This window comes from Protopterus annectens, chromosome 2.part1 (assembly GCF_019279795.1).
Source record: "Protopterus annectens isolate FY-2018-M chromosome 2.part1, PAN1.0, whole genome shotgun sequence".
NCBI classification, from domain to species: Eukaryota; Metazoa; Chordata; order Ceratodontiformes; family Protopteridae; genus Protopterus; species Protopterus annectens.
The window spans coordinates 34,531,144-34,551,392 of NC_056729.1; the positions used below are offsets into that span (position 1 = coordinate 34,531,144).

Genomic DNA, 20,249 nt, shown 5'->3' on the forward strand with positions numbered 1-20,249 from the left:
TAGAAATATTGCTCTTATAAGCTTAGAAATATTGCTAGAATATTGCTCTTATAACCTTAGAAATATTGCTAGAATATTGCTCTTATAAACTTAAATATTGCTAGAATATTCCTCTTAAAACCTTAGAAATATTGATCTTATAAACCTAGAAAGTTGCTAGAACAGGACCTGTCTTGGCATACAGTTTAAAAAAAAAGGCAATTACTTTCAGAGACATACTAGGGGACAAGCAGCAGAAACATACAACCACTTTAAAAACTGCTCTTATAAACCTAGAAAGTTGCTAGAACAAGGACCTGTCCTGGCATACAGTTTCTCCCAAAAAAAAAAAAAAAAAAATGGGCATACTAGGGGGACAATCAGTAGAAACAGACACTTTAAATATTGCTGTTTTAAACTTAGAATCTGTTTAGGCATACAAAATTGCTATCTATCACTTCAGAGACATACTAGCTCCACAAAATACTGAGACAAAATATTAATACTTACACACTTAGGAAGTTGCTAAAATAACAGGATCTGTACTAGCATACCACTTCTAAAGGGAAATATTTTCAAGTTCAACCATTACAGCTAAAAGCCTAAAACACTTACCTCTGCTCTGCTTGTACACACGGTACCACTTCAGCAATACAATCCAAGGCAGCACTGTCACAAATAATCCAATACAACCACGGCACAAAGTTGATATTCCAGCTCGGTTGTAGAGCAGCGTATAATCTTCAGCCCTTCTGTTCTGACACAGCAGACTGACTCCTTTCACCGACAGAGTCACCTCTCCATCCTGGCAGGCAGGGTAACTTCCACTTTCGACTCCCGTGATGTCTTCTTCTGCAGCCAGCCGCTCCTTCCTTCCTCCTTCCAGCCAAACGTTTTATGTAGTCAGTCGGTCGAAGTAAAATCTCTGATTCCTGGAAGCCTTTTCAAGCCATTATTTTGGCGCGAAAAGGCTTCCAGGAAAACGATTGGCCTGTATTTTGGAGCTCTCATTGGCTCCTGTCCTCCTCAGACTATCTAATTGATTGGCTCGTAGACCGAGTTCACGATTGGCTGTAAATGCGGTCTACGAGCCAATCAAAAACTGCGTAGCACAGCCAACGCGGAAGTGTTGCAATGCCGATTGCAGTAATTGCGGTATACAAACCAGTCAGAAGCTTTGTAGCAGAGCCACAGCTGTTCACTGCGGAACAGTGGCTTCACTCTTCATTAAATGTGGAGCGTCACACATAATCCAGAGCACTTGGATGCTCAGCAGGCAGAAAGCCAGGACTTGCTATTACAACATCTGGCATTTGTAAAGAAACTTCTAACCTCACTGGGGTACACCATAAATGAAAAGAAATCTCACCTAGTACCCTGCCAACAGATTGTATTCCTGGGAGCAAGCTTGAACACAACTTCCCAGATGGCTTTCCTCACTCCAGAGAAACAAGTTTATTTGACAACCTACTTCAAACTATTGGCCACAAAACCCCAGCTATCTGCAAGGAAAATTATACAAGCCATGGGGTTCATGGCCTCTTGCATTCTGCTAGTTCTATGTGCAAGACTGCATATGAGGAAACTACATTGGTATCTAAACAGCCTATGGTGTCAAGATTCTGAGGACCTGGAATCAATGATTCTCATCATTCCTTGTATAAGGACAGAGTTCCTTTGGTGGGCAGAGACCTGCTACCACAACAAGTGGCTCCCTTTCACTACCCCCTGCCACCCAAACCCTAACAACAGACGCATCAGACTATGCATGGGGGGCTCACTTGGCAGGGCAGTGCATTCAGGGCAAATGGAAACTGAGACAGTGCATATCAATCAAAAAGAAATGCTAGCTGTACAGAATTCCCTGACAGCCTTCAAAGACCGCATTCTTCCAGGACAACTATTGGTAAAGACAGACAGCACCACAGTTATGTGGTGCATAAACAGGGGGGATCCCACTCGTACCCTCTCTGCAGACTAGCCATGGCTCTGTGGAATACAGCCTTGAGCTACCAAGTGCACCTACAAGCTCAATTCTTACCAGGCAAGCTAAATTCACTGGCAGACAACTTAAGCAGAAATCTCATGGACCCACACAAATGGAAACTAGAACCAAAATATTCAACCTCTTGAGGAACAAATGGGGGACTCCAGAGGTAGACCTGTTTGCCTCCCCTCAGAACTACCAATTGGACAAATTCTGCACAAGGACTCCCCACAGTCAAGCTTGGAAAGTGGATGCCCTGTCCTTTACCAGGGAAAGCCTCTCAGTTTATGCCTTTCCCCCTCTGCCTCTCCTCTTGAAGGTTCTGCTAAAGATCAAACAGGACAAGCCAAGGACAATACTGATTGCACCAGACTGGCCATGCCAGCACTGGTACCCCCTCTTGTGCAGTATGACACTGCTGGAACCATGGCACCTGCCTCAGACCCCTTCCCTGCTGTCCCAGCAGACGGGCCAGATTCTGCACCCTCAGCTTCAAACCCTGAACCCTGCAGCCTGGCTAATTCCTTGAGCTCTCCAATAGCATCCCCCAGTAAGCAGGTGCTAGATGTCATTCTTGAGGCAGGGAGGCCTAGTACTAGAAACTCCTATGCTGAAAAGTGGAAAAGATACTGTTCCTGGAGCCAGAATCAGGGGATGGGCACAACGGTGCCCAGCTTACTTCATATTCTTCAGTACTTAACAGAAATGCTCCACAAGGGCCTATCCTTCTTGTCAATTAAAATTCATGCCTCTGCCATTTCAGCACATTATAATACTGAACCCCCCCCCCAGGAGAGCCCCCACTCCAGCCTGGGACCTTAACTTTGTATTGGAAAAGCTCACTCTTCCCCCCCCTTTGAGCCAGCTGCAACAGCAGAGTTGAAATTCCTTTCTTGGAAAACAGCCTTCCTTCTAGCCATCACTTCAGCAAGAGGCCCTCATGGCAATAGAACCCTTCATAATCTTCCTTTATGCCCAAGGTGGTGTCTGGTGTGGCCCTAAATCAGTCCATCCATTTGCCTACTTTTTTCCCCTAATCCAGAAAACAAAGGGGAACGAATACTGCACTTTCTGGACTTGCACAGACAACTTAGATTTTATTTGGACAGGACTAAGCCTCTCAGAAAATCTGAACAGCTGCTAATTGGCTTTGCTGCAGGGGCAGAGGGAAAGGCCATTTCAAAGCAAACCATTTCCAAATGGGTAGCCCATTGCATTCATTTCTGCTACAAGCACCATGGAAAACCTACCCCACAGGGGATAAGATCACATTCAACCAGGGCTGCATCTACCTCTCTAGCCTTTCTCAGGGGAGTCCCTACCAAGGACATTCTAGAAACTGCTACCTGGAGCTCTCTACATACCTTCACCAAGCATTACCACATGCCTACTTTTTTCTAAATCCAGAGCTGGTTTTGCCACTGCAGTCTTGCAGAGCTTAATAGCTGGCCCTAATGCTCTCTAACTTCCTCCTCCCTTCTTTAGCTGTGAGAATCAACCCAAATGTGAGGACTGCAACAGTGAAACACGAAGAACATAGTACAGTTGTGTGCACTTACCATAAATGTAGATGTTCGAGTGTATTCACTTTTGCAGTCCTGGTTACCCTCCCTCCAGCCCCCTGACTTCTCTTGGCTCTACCTTTTCTTCTTGTTTGGTATATTTAAGATGTTCTTCGTGTTTCACTGTTGCAGTTATTACATTTGGGTAATCTGCTGGCAGGTTGCCCTCAGTCGGCCTGAATAACAAAGTGTTGGGTCCTGCGTCGGTTGCTGTCTCCTCTTTCATGACGTCAGGTCATCAGGGGTATAAAACATGCAGCCGACACCTTTTTAATCATCCTTTCTTGCTGCGCAGTGCCCAAAGCAGAAGCAGTTCGCAAGTGCCGGTCGGCTGACTCCTGAAATTTTCGTATTTGAGTTTCAGAACCGAAGTCTTCAAACTAAAGCTAAGTACCCCATTGGGGAAACTTTTTCTTGCTCCTTACCGATGTCAGTAAAAGTTAATAATTGCATTACTTGTGGGAAGCAAATACCTCATAAGGATTTTCATTTGTGCTGTATTCCTTGCCTAGGCCCTGATCACTACGTGCCTTGCTGTCGGTTTTTGTGCTAAATTTAACCAACGCACTATTAAGCATCGGTATATTTTTGCTTCTAAATATTTTGGTTCTACCCTGAAATGTCGTAGGTTAGCAACCTGACTACCGGAGTTCACAAAAAACGCAAGGAAAAACAGAGACAGACCGTCGAGGTCCAAAACCAACGACAAAGCTTCTCCTAAGCTAGTCGCCGGTGCTCAGTCAGGCGCTTTCGCAGTCCCTGATACCCGCTACTTTTGAGTCACAGGCCTCTACCGAGACCCATTCGGAATCCGGTATGCCAAGAGATTCGCAAAGTATTGAACCCACAGATGTCTCTCCCTTGGATGGGTCCGGAGCCGCTGAGCAAGCACCGGCTTCTGAGGGTGTTTTCAGGCCTCAACATTTTTACTTTAAACTGACGCCAGCAATAAAAACAAGGTCAAAAACAACTTCTGTGTCTAAAAAACGGATGCATGAGCCGTGTGCTCAGGCCCCTATGCCTAAAACACAGATGATCAAAATGGCTGAGGATTTAATTACCTTGATCAGGGGTTCCCAACCCCACCCTACTAAGAGGCCTAGGCAAGGCACTGATTATGAATCTTCAGATCAGGTTTCCATTTCCTCTGATCAGGAATTTTCTATTCCACCCTATGAAGATTCTGATGCAGAGGATTCCATTCCCATCTGAATCTCCTCTTGAGGATTACTCTTTTGGAGAGACTTTGCATACTTTAAGGGAGCATTTTCACTGGGAGAGTCAGGACTTCTCTGAATCAAAAAAGAGGCTTAGTGATTTCCTCCTTCTTCCTCAGCACAGGCCTTTGGCAATACCTCCTGTATTAGACATTGTTGATGATGTGTTCTTGGAATCAAGCATAGCTCCTGATTCCCTGCCTCCGGCTCCTAGTAAGCCAGACAGATATTACAGGGTTCCTGACTCCCACAAATTTCTTTTCAAAAATGCTGCTGCTGATCCTGAGACTATTTCTCAGGGTCCCAAGGGTGTTAAGGCTTCTACAGCCAAAAATCCTACCCCTTCTGATAGAGATTCCAGGGCTCTAGATAGATGGGGTAAGAAGGTTTATACATCTGCAACCTTGGCAATCAGGGCGTTAAACTGCCAGTTTCATATGCTTAAATGTCAACAGCATGTTATGGGCTTACTGAAACAGAAAATTATGTTGATTTCTGATTGTGTGGAAAATAGAGTTACAGGTTTTATTGCATTCAGCAGAACAGGTTGAAAAGTATACTTTGCAATGTGGTTTTGATTCCTTGGAGGCCTCTTGTAGGGCCGCCGTTACTGGATCTGTGATTAGAAGGCATGCCTGACTCAAGGAGCAAAATCTGCCTGATCATGTTAAAGCTAAATTGTTGGATGCCCCTTTGCAGCATGGTACTCTGTTTGGTAATAAGGCAGAAGAGGTTTTAAAGGAAATGAAAGACAAAGTTAAATCTATGCAAATTGTAAAAGATTTCTTGCAAGTGCAGCCACCCAGGTACAGTAGGCACTGGCCTACTAAAAATTGGTCCTTTCCTGTGTCCAACAGAGCCACTCAGGGCAATCCCAGGCGCTCAAAAGCCTCCAGATATCAATCGCAGGGTTCTTACAGGTCAAAGCAATGTGGTGCCTTCACCTCCAAATCTGGAGGAAACAAAGCACAACCCTACAGTAAGCAGTCTCAATGACTTTCCTTTACCACTTCATGCTCAAAATTGGCAGTTAATTACCCAGGACAAGTGGGTATTAAACATAGTATCCCAGGGGTACAGATTTCATTTCCATACTTTGCCAATTGCAAAAGGATGGCCGGATCTGCCACAAAACCAGCAGGCAGAGGCCCAGAAACAAGTCATGTCCCTTATGGATATGGGGGCTGTTCAACCGGTACCAGAAAAGGAAAAAGGACAAGGATTTTATTCAAGACTTCCTGGTACCCAGAAAAGACAATTCATGGTGTCTAATACTGAACTTATCGATTCTGAACATGTTCCTGGACATTCCAAAATTGAAAATGCTGACTTTACAACAGCTACTGCCTATGCTAGGCAAGTATTCTTGGTTAGTAACTGTAGACTTGAGGCATACCTGCATATCCCAATAAGGGAATCATGCAGAAGATACCTCTGCTTCAAAGCAGGTTTTTTGCATTACCAGTTCTCTGCACTGCCCTTTGGCTTATCTACTGCTCCCAGGGTCTTTACAAAGTGCCTGGCACATGTAATTGCATTCTGCAGACAAAGAAACATTAAAATGTATCCTTATCTGGACGATTGTCTCATTCAAGCAGAGGACAAAGACACTCTTCTTCAACATCTGGCATTTGTAAAAAGGTTTCTAGCATGCCTAGGGGTACACCATAAACGAAAAGAAATCACAACTGGTAACCTCTCAAATAATTACATTCCTGGGTACAAGCTTGAATGCAACTGCCCAGCCGACTTTCCTCACGCCAGACAAACAAAGGCAATTGACAACATACTTCAAACAAATGGCAACAAAAACCCAGTTATCTGCAGGCTTTGGGGTTCATGGCATCCTGCATTCTACTAATTCCATGTGCGAGACTGCATATGAGGAAACTTCAATGGTACCTAAAAAAGTTTATGGAATCAACATTGTCACAGCCTGTAAACAATGATTCCTCTCATTCCCTGCCTTCAACAGGAGTTTCTTTGGTGGGTAGAGACATGTCACTAAAACAAGGGACTGTCATTCACTCTACCCCCTGCCACCCAAACCCTAACTACAGACGCATCAGACTATGCTTGGGGGGGCCCACCTGGTAGGGAGATGCATTCAGGGCAAATGGAGCCCAAACCAAATGCATCTGCATATCAACCAGAAAGAAATGCTAGCTGTTCAGAATGCTCTGACAGCCTTCAACGACTTACTTCATCCAGGACAACTACTGATAAAGACGGACAACACCACAGTTATGTGGTACATAAACAAGCGGGGGGGGTACACATTCCTACCCTCTTTGCAGACTAGCCATGGCCTTGTGGAACACAGCCTTGACTTACCAAATACATCTTCAAGCTCAATTTCTGCCAGGAAAGCAAAATTCTCTGGCAGACGACCTAAGCAGAAATCCTATGGACCAGCACAAATGGAAACTGGATCCACAAATCTTCAGCATGTTAACACAGAAATGGGGGACCCCAGACATAGATCTATTTGCCTCTCCCCAAAACTATCAGTTGGACAAATTCTGCACAAGAACTCATCACAAAAAAGCATGGAAAGTGGATACTCTATCCTTCAGCTGGAAAAACGTATCAGTCTATGCCTTTCCCCCTCTGCCTCTACTCTCCAAGGTCTTACTAAAAGTCAGACAGGAAAAAACAAAAATTATCCTAATTGCTCCGGATTGGCCTTGCCAGTACTGGTACCCGCTTCTAAGGAATATGTCACACCTTCCTCCATGGTACTTGCCTCAAACACCTCTTCTGCTGTGTCTCAGCAGAACTATCAAATTCTGCACACTCGGCTCCAAACTCTGAATCTTGCAGCATGGCTAATCGACTAATTATTCAAACCACATCTCTCAGTAAACCTGTGATGGATGTCCTCTTGGAAGCCAGAAGGCCTAGTACTAGAAAATCTTATGCTGATAAACGGAAGAGATTCTGTGCTTGGAACCAAGCACAAGGAATAGACACAGCAAAGCCCAATATTCCACAGATTTTACAATACTTAACTGAAATGCTTGACAAGGGCCTATCTTTTTCCTCAATAAAAATCCATGTCTCTGCCATCTTGGCTCATTACAACACAGAGCCTCCCCTCTTTTCTCATCCACTGTTTAAACAGCATCTCAGAGGGGCCAAAGATTTAAGGCCTCCTAGGAGAACACCAACTCCTGCATGGGACCTCAATTTTGTGCTGGAAAACTCACCCTGCCTCCTTTTGAACCAGCTGCTACTGCAGATATAAACTTTCTATCTTGGAAGACAGCTTTTCTTTTGGCAGTCTCTTCAGTAAGAAGGGTTTCAGAACTACAGGCTGTCATGGCAGTGGAGCCTTTCATTATATTTTACCCGCACAGGGTGGCCCTCAGGACCAATCCTTCTTTTATGCCTAAGGCGGTATCCAGTGTGGCTCTTAACCAGACCATTCACCTGCCAACATTTTTCCCAAATCCGCAGAATAAGGGGGAGCGGATTCTGCATTCATTGGATGTACACAAACAACTAAGATTCTACCTAAACAGGACAAAATCTGTAAGAAAGTCTGAGCAACTACTGGTAGCATTTGCTGCAGGATCAGAGGGGAAGGCTATATCAAAGCAGACTATTTCTTAATGGATAAGCCACTGCATTCGTTTCTGCTATTAGCACCATGGTAAACCTGTGCCCAAGGGGATCAGATCCCATTCCACCAGGGCTGCCTCTACTTCAGCAGCTTTTCTCAGAGGGGTCCCAACCAGAGACATTCTAGAAGCTGCTACTTGGAGCTCTGTTCATACGTTCACAAAGCATTATCATTTACCTCTCTTCTCTAAATCCAGGGCAGGCTTTGCCACTGCAGTCCTGCAGGGCCTTATAGCTGCTCCTAATGCTGTTTAGTTCCATTCTCCCATCCATAGCTTTGGGATTCTACCCAAATGTAATGACTGCAACAGTGAAACATGAAGAACATAGTACAGTTGTGTACACTTACCATAAATGTAGATGTTCGAGTGTATTTACTGTTGCAGTCTGGGTTACCCACTTGCCATCCCCCATTCTATACTTTTCTTTCCTTCACTATACTCAAAAGCCTTTGTGGTGTATTTGCTTTTAGTTGAAGGTAAATTTTATGTTTCTAAGGTGCATTTATATATTTATGTATATTTTTGCTCCCCATTTGGGGGGCACCTGACATCTGGGGCAAGAAAAACTGATTAAAATGGCGTCGGCTGCATGTTTTATACCTCTGATGACCGGACGTCATGGAAGAGGAGACAGCAACCAACGCAGGACCCAAGACTTTGTTATTCAGGCCGACTGAGGGCAACCTGCCAGCAGATTACCCAAATGTAATAACTGCAACAGTGAATACACAAGAACATCTACATTTATTGTAAGTGTACACAGCTGTACTTTTTCTGGTGTGTTTGCTTTTTGTTGGAGGTGTACCATAACATACAATTGCTTAGCTTTGTGGGGGCACCTGACAGCTGGGGCAAGAAAACTGATGTAATGGCGTCGGCTGCATGTTTTATACACTTGACGACCTGACGTCATGGAAGAAGAGACAGCATCCGACCCAGGAATCCAAAGACTCTGGTATTCAGGCCGTCTGAGGGCTACCTGCAGCGGATAACCCAAATGTGATGACTGCAGCAATGAATACACTCGAACATCTACATTTATGGTAAGTGTACACAACTGTACTTTATGCTTTGAATGGCTTCAGTCAATGTGAAATTGTAGTTTGCCCAAAACATGGTCTTTTACTAAAACATGCAGTCGCCTTGCTTTTTAAGCTTATTTTGATTTTTTATTGTACTCGTTATGCCCTTTTAGTCTCTTATGCTCATTATGCTTTTCTTGTGTACGTTTTACTTTAAACATGCTCGTTAGGCAAACCAAAGATAATTCTGAGCCCCATATGAATAGTTTTGCTAGTTTTATCAAATATCTTGGTCTCGAACATTTCGTTTAATTAATAATGCGGTTTGTGCCTTTCTTTTGCTTATTAATGCATTTTGTGCTAATTGTTTGATTAATAATGCGTTTTGTGCCTTATAAATGAAACGTTTCATTTTCTTTGCCAAACAAGTCATTTGTGCAGATGTTCTTCGTGTTTCACTGTTGCAGTCATTACATTTGGTAATCTGCTGGCAGGTTGCCCTCAGTTGGCCTGAATTCCAAAGTCTTAGGTCCTGCGTCGGTTGCTGTCTCCTCTTCCATGACGTCAGGTCATCAAGGGTATAAAACATGCAGCCGACGCCATTTTCTTTAGTCTTTCTTGCCGCGTGGTGCCCGAAGCAGAAGCATTTTGCAAGTGCCGGTCGGCCGACTACTGAAATATTTGAGTTGAGTTTCAGAACCAAAGTCTTCACTTAAGCTAAGTACCCCATTGGGGAAATCTTTTTCTTGCTTTTTACCGATTTCAGAAAAAGTTAATTGTATTACTTGTGGAAAGCAAATACCTCATAAGGATTTCCATTTATACTGTATTCCTTGCCTAGGCCCTGATCACAACGTGCCTGGTTGTCGGTTTTGTGCTAGATTTAACCAACGCACTCTGAAGCGTCGGTATATTTTTGCATCAAAGTATTTTGGAAACAGATTTAACTACCCAGAAATGTCGGATAGTAATCCGACTACCGGAGTACATAAAAAACGCAAAGAAAAGGACAGAGAAAGGCAGTCGAGATCCAAAACCGACGACGAAGCTTCTCCTAAGCCAGTCGCCGGTTCGACGGTACTCAGTGAGGTGCTTTCGCAGCCCCTGATGCCCACTACCTTCGAGTCGCAGGCCTCTACCGACACCCATGTGGAGTCCGGCATGCCGCAAGACGGATGTATCTTCCTCGGATGGGTCCGGAGCCGCTGAGCAGGTACCGGCTTCTGAGGGTGTATTCAGACCTCAACATTTATATATCAAACCAACGAAAGCTGCAAAACCAAAGACCAAAGCAACTTCTAAAACTAAAAAACTGATGCATGAGCCACGTGCACAGGCCTCTATGCCTAAAAAACAGATGATCAAAATGGCTGAAGACCTTATTACCTTGATCAGGGGTACCCATCCCCCTCCTGATAAGAGGCCTAGGCAAGACACTGATTATGAATCTTCAAATCAGGTTTCTCTTTCTTCTGATTCCTCTTCTGATCAGGAATTATCTGTGCATCCCTATGAGGATTCTGATGCTGAGGAGTCTATTCCATCTCCATCTCCTCCTGAGGATTATTCATTTGGAGAAACCTTGCATATTTTGAGGGAGCATTTTCACTGGGAGAGTCCAGACTTCTCAGAATCGAAAAAGAGGCTTAGGGATTTCCTCCTTCTCCCTCAGCACAGGCCTTTAGCCATTCCCCCTGTTTTAGACATTGTGGATGTTGTGTTTTCGGAGTCAAGCTTGACCCCTGACTCCTTACCTCCAGCTCCCAGTAAGCCTGACAGATATTACAGGGTCCCTGACTGACATAAATTTTTATTTAGAAACCCTGCTGCTGATCCTGAAACTATTTCACAGGGTCCAAAGGGAGTTAAGGCCTCAACAGAAAAAAATCCTTCCCCCTCTGACAGAGATTCAAGGGCACTGGACAGATGGGGGAAAAAAGGTTTATACATCTGCACCCTTGGCAATCGGGGCCTTAAACTGTCAATTTCATATGCGTAAGTACCAACAACATGTTATGGGATTGCTGAAACAGAAAATGATGATGATTTCAGATTGTGAGAAAATAAAGAATTGCAGGACTTATTGCATGCAGCTGATCAAGTTGGAAAGCATTCTTTGCAATGTGGTTTTGATTCCTTAGAGGCCTCTTGCAGGGCCGCAGTTACTGGATCAGTGATTAGGAGGCATGCCTGGTTAAAGGTACAACATTTGCCTGTTCATGTTAAAGCTAAATTGCTAGATGCACCTTTACAGCATGATTCTCTGTTTTTTATGAAGGCAGAAGAGGTTTTAAAGAAAGTGGAAGACAAAGCTACGTCTATGCAAACTGTTAAAGACGTCTTACAAGTGCAGCCACCAAGATTCAGTAGACACTGGCCTACAAAAAATTGGTCCTTTCCTGTGTCGGACAAAGCTCAAAGGGGCAAATCCAAACGCCCTAAGGGTTCCAAATACCAGGCGCAAGATTCATACAAGTCAAAGCAATGGGGCGCTACCACCTCGAAAACTGGAGGAGATAAAGCGCAAACCTACAGAAAGCAATCCCAATAACTTCCCTCTGCCTGCACCAAGCACTTATCTTTTGGCAGCACCCACAGGGGGGAAAATTAGCACTTTTTGCTCAAAATTGGCAGTTAATAACCCAGGACAAGTGGGTACTAAACATCATATCACAGGGATACAGATTCCATTTCCACAGTCTGCCAATGGCAAATGGTTGGCCAGATCTGACAAAAAAATCAATGGACAGAGGCACAGAAACAGGTCACGTCCCTCATGGATATGGGGGCCATTCAGACAGTACCAGAACAGGAAAAAGGACAAGGTTTATGCTCACTGTTCTTGGTACCCAGAAAGGACAAGGCCTGGTGGCCAATACTGGATTTATCGATTTTGAATATGTACCTGGACATTCCAAAATTCAAAATGCTGACTTTGCAGCAGCTTCTGCCCATGCTGGGCAAGAATGCTTGGCTGGTGGTTTTAGACCTAAAAGAGGCATACCTGCATGTCCCAATAAGACAGTCGTGCAGAAGATACCTCAGATTCAAGGCTGGCTTAATGCATTACCAATTCTCTGCACTGCCCTTTGGCTTATCTGCTGTGCCCAGGGTCTTTAGAAAGTGGCTGGCACCAGTAATTGCATTTTGCAGACAAAAAAGTATACAAATGTATCCTTACTTGGACGACTGCCTCATTCAAGCAGAGAACAAGGACACTCTTCTTCGACACCTGGCGTTTGTGAAAAGGCTTCTAAAATGCCTAGGGTACACAATAAACAAAAATAAATCACAACTGGTACCCTCTCAAAAGATAACATTCCATGGTGCAAGCTTGAATACAACTGCCCAGATGGCTTACCTCACGCCAGACAAGCAAAGGCAACTGACTGCTTACTTCAAACTAATGGCAACAAAAACCCAGTCTTCTGCAAGACAAATTCTGCAGGCTCTGGGCTGCATGGCGTCCTGCATCCTACTGATTCCATATGCAAGACTGCATATGAGGAAACTTCAATGGTACCTAAAAAGTTTATGGAGTCAACATTCACACAGTCTGGAAACAATGATTTCAGTCATTCCCTGCCTACAACAGGAGTTTCTGTGGTGGGCAAAGGCATGTCACCAAAACATGGGACGGCCATTCACTCTAGCCCCTGCCAGCCAAACTATTACAACAGATGCATCAGATTATGCTTGGGGGGCCCGCAAGGCAGGAAGATGCATTCAGGGCATATGGCCACCAAAACAAATGCATCTACATATCAACCAGAAAGAGATGCTAGCTGTTCAAAATGCCCTAACAGCCTTCAAGGACTTACTTCATGCAGGACAACTACTGATAAAGACAGACACCACCACAGTCATGTGATATATAAACAAGCAAGGGGGCACACACTCATACCCCCTATGCAGATTACCATGGCGCTGTGGGACACAGCTTTGACCTACCAAATACATCTTCAAACTCAATTCCTGCCAGGAAAACAAAACACTCTGGCAGACGATTTAAGCAGAAACCTTATGGATCCTCACGAGTGGAAACTAAATCCACAAGTCTTCAGCATGATAACAGAGAAATGGGGGAGCCCAGACATAGATCGATTTGCCTCTCCTCAAAATTATCAATTGAAAAAATTCTGCACAAGGACTCATCACAGACAAGCATGGAAAGTGGACGCCCTATCCTTCAGTTAGAAAAACCTATCAGTTTACGCCTTTCCGCCACTGCCTCTTCTTCCCAAGGTCCTCCTAAAAGTCAGACAAGAGAAACCAAAGATGATACTAATTGCCCCGAACTGGCCCCGCCAATAATGATACCTAATCCTAAGGAACTTGTCTCAATACCCAGCTTGGACCTTGCCTCAAAGACCACAACTACTGTCCCAGCAAAACAATCAGATCCTGTACAATCAACTACAGACACTGAACCTGGCAGCATGGCTGATCATGTAGTCGTACAAACAACTCCTTTCAGTAAAGCTGTGATGGATGTCATTTTGGAAGACAGAAGGTCTAGTACTAGAAAATCTTCTGCTGACAATTGTAATCATGCACAAGGAACTGATACAGCAGAACCAAATATTCCTCCGATATTGCAATACTTAAATGAGATGCTTGACAAAGGCCTATCTTTCTCATCAATTAAAATCCATGCCTCTGCCATTTCGGCTCATTACAATACAGAGCCACCAATCTTTTCTCATCCTTTACTAAAGCAGTATCTTAGAGGAGCCAAAAATTTAAGGCCTCCGATCACCACTGCCTGCATGGGACCTCAATTATGTGTTGGAAAAGCTCACCCTGCCTCCATTTTAACCAGCTTCTATCACTGATCTAAAGTTGTTGTCATGGAAAACAACTCTGCTACTAGCAATTACTTCAGCAAGAAGAGTTTCAGAGCAACAGGCCATCATGGCTGTAGAGCCTTTTATTATATTTCACCCAGACAAGGTATCTCTGAGGACAAATCCTACTTTTATGCCTAAGGTGGCTTCCAGTGTGGCTCTTAACCAAACAATTCATCTGCCAACCTTTTATCCAAATCCGCAGAACAAGGGGGAGAGAATTCTGCATTCCTTGGACGTACACAGACAGCTAAGATTCTACTTAAGCAGGACTAAAGCGCTAAGAAAAACTGAGCAATTACTAGTGACATATGCTGCAGGATCAGAAGGCAAGGCAATATCAAAGCAGACAATTTCAAAGTGGATAAGCCATTGCATCCGATGTTCTTCATCTCACATTGCTGCAGTCCTTACACTTGGGTATAGCGCTGTCCTCGGTCGGCCCGAATACCAAAGTATATGGCTGACGTCGGTCATGGCGCATTAAACTGACGCCAGGACGTCAGGGTATAAATGCGCATGACCGACGTCATATCCTCAGTCTTTTTTGCCGCGTGGTCCGATGCAGAAGCAAAATTGCGAGTGCAGGTTGGCGTCCTGAGATTTTCCGAAACCGGAGTTTCAGACCGAATCCAAGTTGGCTAAGTACCCCGTTGGGGAATATTTTGGTTTTTTCTTGCCTCAGTATTTTACCGGATGTCAGAAAAAGTAAATAACTGTATTTCTTGTGGGAAACAAATACCACATAGGGATTACCATAACTTGTGTATACCTTGTTTAGGGCCTGAGCACGACGTTGTTGGGTGTCCCTCTTGTGCTAGATTTAACAAACGTACTATAAAGAGGAGATTAGACTGTGCCAGGTTAGTCTTCGGGAAGCGGTGCAATTACAAAATGCCGTCGGATGCTCCGACGCCCGCTACTTCGAAGAAACGCAAGGACAAAGCACCTAGGCCTAGGTTAGAAGAACCGTCCGTCCCGGACGTCGGTTCTTTAGAGGGCTCGGTTGAGCCAGAGGCCCAAACAGAAGTTTCCTTAGAGTCCCAGGGAGAGACTTTATTGTTACAGGATGTGTCTTCGCAGGAGGTAGGCCAGGCTGAAGGGGCTTCTCAGGTAGCTGTCCTTCCCTCTCTTCCTAAGGGGGTTAGGCCTTCCCCTACTGTTACAAAGGCTTCTTCCAAGGGCAGGCCAGGTTTAGCAGTTACAGGTGTCTCTCCTAGTACTTCAGGCCCTGTGCCCAAGAGACATATGCTTAAGATGGCTGAAGATTTAATTACTATGATTAGGGGTTCTATGCCTCCTCCTGACAAAAGGCCTAGGGTGGATCCTGAATTTGGGAATTTTGAACAGGATTCTGATGCTTCGGAGTCTTCGGCTGAAGATTTACAGGAGTTTTCTCATTATTCTGATTCTGATGTGGATGACACCACTCCTACTGCTTCTCCTCCTGAGGATTTTTCATTCTCAGAGACTCTCCATTCCATGAGGGAGCATTTTAAATGGGAAGGTCAGGATTTCTCTGATTCCAGGAAAAGACTTAGGGAATTTTTGTTTTTACCCCAGCATAGGCCTTTAGCTATACCTCCTGTTCTTTCTGTGGTGGAAGATGTTTTGCAGAGGCTTCTCTTAACCCTGATTCTTTACCTCCCGCTCCTGTTAAGCGGACAGATACTATAGGGTGCCTGAAGCTCACAAGTATCTTTTAAAAGCCCTAGGGCAGATCCAGAGACTGTTACTCAGGGACCTAAAGGGGTTAAGGCTTCTGTTGTTAAAAATCCGTTCCTCCGGATAAAGAGGCAAGGGCTTTAGACAGATGGGGTAAGAAAGTTTATACTTCTTCAACTTTAGCCATGAGGGCTTTGAATTGTCAATTCCACATGCTGAGATATCAGATCTATCTTCTTTCACAGTTAAAGTCTAAGGTAGATGCTTTGGCAGAAGGTATTGAATGTAAGGAGTTACAAGATCTGGTGCATGTGTCTGAACAGGTGGGTAAGCATTCCTTACAATGTGGTTTTGATGCTGTACAGGCCTCTTCCAGGGTGGCTGCCACTGGTACTGTCCTACGCAGGCACGCCTGGCTAAGGGATCAGAATTTAGCTGAGCATGTTAAGTCAAGGATCTTGGATGCCCCTTTACAATCTGATGTGTTGTTTGGTTCGCCTGTTGAAGAAGTTTTAAAGAAAATGGAAGACAAAGCTAAATCTATGCACACTGTTAAAGATTTTTTACAGGTTCAACCTCCAAAGTTTAGTAGAAATTGGCCAAGCAAGGCGTGGACATATCCTTCTTATGATTCCCAGTCTAGGGGTAGGTCTAGGCGTGCTAGGGGCAGAGCTCAGGGTTCTTTTAGATCCAGGACAGGGGGCTCACCTGCACAGTCTTCAGGTGAGGGCAGGGGTCAGCCCTTTCGTAGACAGACCCAATGACCTACCTTTTCAACTGCCAGACCCTTCCCGTCTGACAGCACCTTTGGGAGGAAGACTGACACTTTTCAAGGAGAACTGGAGTTTAATTACCCAAGACAGATGGGTATTGGATATCATTCACCACGGTTACAGATTTTATTTCCATACCTTACCACCTTTCAAGGGCATGCCAGACATTCCTCCTCAGCACAGATTAGAAGCTTACAGACAAATTTCTCTATTAATACAGATAGGCGCCATACAACCGGTGCCTATGGCAGAAAGGGGCCTAGGATTTTATTCTCGCCTATTCCTAGTACCAAAAAAGGGGAACACGTGGAGACCAATTCTGGACTTGTCTATCCTCAACACCTTTCTGGACATTCCCAAGTTCAAGATGCTGACATTGCAACAGCTTTTACCTCTCCTGGGCAAAGATCACTGGATGGTAACTTTGGATCTCAAAGAGGCTTACCTTCATGTTCCTATCACTCTAGGCTGCAGGAAGTATCTGCGTTTTCGAGCTGGAAATTCACACTATCAATTCTCTGCATTGCCCTTTGGCTTATCTACTGCACCCAGAGTATTCACAAAGGTTCTGGCTCCAGTGATAGCTTTCTTCAGATTGAGAGGAATACAGATCTATCCTTATTTGGACGACTGCCTGATTCTGGCTCAAGGCAAGGACGAGCTTCTACAGCATTTAAAATATGTGATAGCAGTGCTAAGATGCCTGGGGTATTCTGTGAACGAAACAAAGTCCAGTCTAGTACCCTCTCAGGACATGTGCTTTCTGGGTGTGAGACTGAATACAGCAACCCAGATGGCATTTTTGACCCCGGACAAACAAAAGAATCTTTCCCTTTACTTCCAACAACTATCACACCAGTCCGGGCTGACTGCAAGGACAGTCCTTCAAGCCTTAGGGTTCATGGCATCTTGTATTCTGGTGCTTCCCAATGCCAAACTGCATATGAGGAAGCTACAATGGTATCTCAAGATTCTATGGACACAGCACTGCCAGGATCTGGACACTGTCATTCCAATAATACCTTGCATCCAAAAGGAATTCTTGTGGTGGGCTCAGCAATGTCACCTAAACAAGGGACTTTCTGTGACCCGGCCAGAGGCGAGTCAAATTCTAACAACAGATGCCTCGGACAAAGCTTGGGGAGCTCATCTCAATGGAAAATGGATACAGGACAAGTGGCCTGCCAGACTACAACATCTACATATCAACCTGAAGGAGATGTTAGCAGTCCAGTTTGCATTAACAGCTTTCAAGGAATTACTTCTTCCAGGGCAGGTGTTGATTCTAACAGACAACACAACTGTCATGTGGTACATCAACAAGCAAGGGGGTACACATTCTTACCCTCTATGCAGACAAGCAATGATTTTGTGGGACACGGCCCTCAGTTTACAACTAGATCTTCAGGCAAGGTTTCTGCCGGGAGTACAGAACTCCTTAGCAGATGTGTTAAGCAGACAAATCATGGATCCCCACGAGTGGAAACTGGATCCTCATGTATTTCAACAATTAACAGTGTCATGGGGAACGCCAGACATAGATCTGTTCGCTTCTCCTCTAAACCACCAGCTGCCAAAGTTTTGCACAAAAAGGATACACCAGGCAGCTTGGAAAGTGGATGCTCTTTCTTTCAGTTGGAAAAATCTTCATGTATATGCCTTCCCACCTCTTCCTCTACTTCTAAAGGTACTGCTAAAGGTAAGACAGGACAAACCAAGAATGATCCTGATAGCTCCAGATTGGCCCCGACAGCATTGGTACCCACTACTAAGAAATCTGATAAGGGAACCACCGTGGCCCTTACCTTTGATTCCACACCTATTGTCCCAAAAGGACGGTCATCTACTCAATGTCAAGCTTCACTCTCTTCATCTCACAGCATGGCATATCCTGTTTTAGCTCATAGCAGGGCTCAACTTCCTCAACAAGTTTTGAATGTGATTATGGAAGCTAGGAGACCTAGTACAAGGAAAGTGTATGCAGACAAGTGGAAGAGATTTTTGTTTTGGAGTGCAGCAAAAGATTTAGATGTTTCTGAGCCTAATTTGAGAGTGGCTCTTCAATACCTTACTGAGTTATTGGACAAGGGTTTGTCCTTCTCTTCCATTAAGATTCATGCTGCAGCAATTTCAGCTCACTATGACTGTGATCCACCTTTGTTTTCTCATTCTTTGTTCAAGCAATTTCTCAGAGGGGCAAAGAACATAAGACCTCCACGAAGAGCTCCTACTCCTGCTTGGGACCTCAATTATGTGTTGGAAAAGCTCACTCTGCCACCTTTTGAGCCTGCAGCTACGGCTGAGTTAAAATATTTGTCATGGAAGACTGCTTTTTTGTTGGCCATTACCTCTGCAAGAAGGGTTTCTGAATTGCAGGCCCTTATGGCTGTTGAGCCTTTCTTGATTTTCCATAAGGATAGGGTATCTTTACGTACTAACCCTTCCTTTATGCCTAAGGTGGTTTCAAGTGTGTCTTTAAACCAAACTATTCATTTACCTACCTTTTATGCAGACCCCCAAAACAAGGGGGAAAAGATTTTGCATACTTTGGATGTGCACAGGCAGTTACGCTACTACTTAGATAGGACTAAGAGTTTCAGGCAGTCTCAACAGTTGTTTGTTTCTTTTGCTTTAGGTTCTCAGGGCAAGCCTGTGTCAAAACAAACTCTTTCTAAATGGATTGGGTTTTGCATTGCATTTTGTTATTCCCATCATGGCAAGCAGATTCCAACAGGGATTAGACCTCATTCCACTAGGGCTACTGCCACTTCTACAGCTTTTCTAAGGGGAGTGGCAACTAAGGACATTTTGGAGGCAGCTACTTGGAGTTCAGTACATACTTTCTCTAAGCACTACCACCTTCCTCTCTACTCTAAATCTAGGGCTGGTTTTGCCACTGCTATTTTACAGGGCATTTTGACAGCTCCTGCTTCTCTTTGATTTGCCATCCTCCCTCACCTCTGCTTTGGGAATCTACCCAAGTGTAAGGACTGCAGCAATGTGAGATGAAGAACATAGTACAGTTTTGTACCTACCATAAATGTAGATGTTCGAAGATCCACATTGCTGCAGTCCAATTTACCCTCCCTCCTTCCCCTCTGTGTTTGGGGGTGGTTGTGTGGTTAGGTTAGTACTTTATTATATAATTGTTAGAAGTTGTACATAGTTTGGGGTGTAGGGGTGTTTAGTGTTTGGTGGTGTTTTGATTTTACCCTGTTTAGGGTCTTCTGACATCTGGGGCAAGAAAAGACTGAGGATATGACGTCGGTCATGCGCATTTATACCCTGACGTCCTGGCGTCAGTTTAATGCGCCATGACCGGCGTCAGCCATATACTTTGGTATTCGGGCCGACCGAGGACAGCGCTATACCCAAGTGTAAGGACTGCAGCAATGTGGATCTTCGAACATCTACATTTATGGTAGGTACAAAACTGTACTTTTTTGCTACTTACACCATAGTACACCTGTGGCCAAGGGCATTAGGTCTCATTCCACCAGAGCTGCAGCTACTTCAGCAGCCTTTCTAAGGGGAGTACCAACCAAAGACATTCTAGAGGCTGCTACTTGGA

The 20,249-nt window shown here is 44.5% G+C and overlaps 1 protein-coding gene across 3 annotated transcripts in view; it reads left to right on the forward strand.

Annotated features, from left to right (window-relative positions):
• Positions 1–20,249, forward strand: part of LOC122793954 (pantothenate kinase 3-like) — a 1,051,947-nt gene that overhangs the window by 188,081 nt on the left and 843,617 nt on the right. The gene's annotated exons all lie outside the window — the stretch shown is intronic.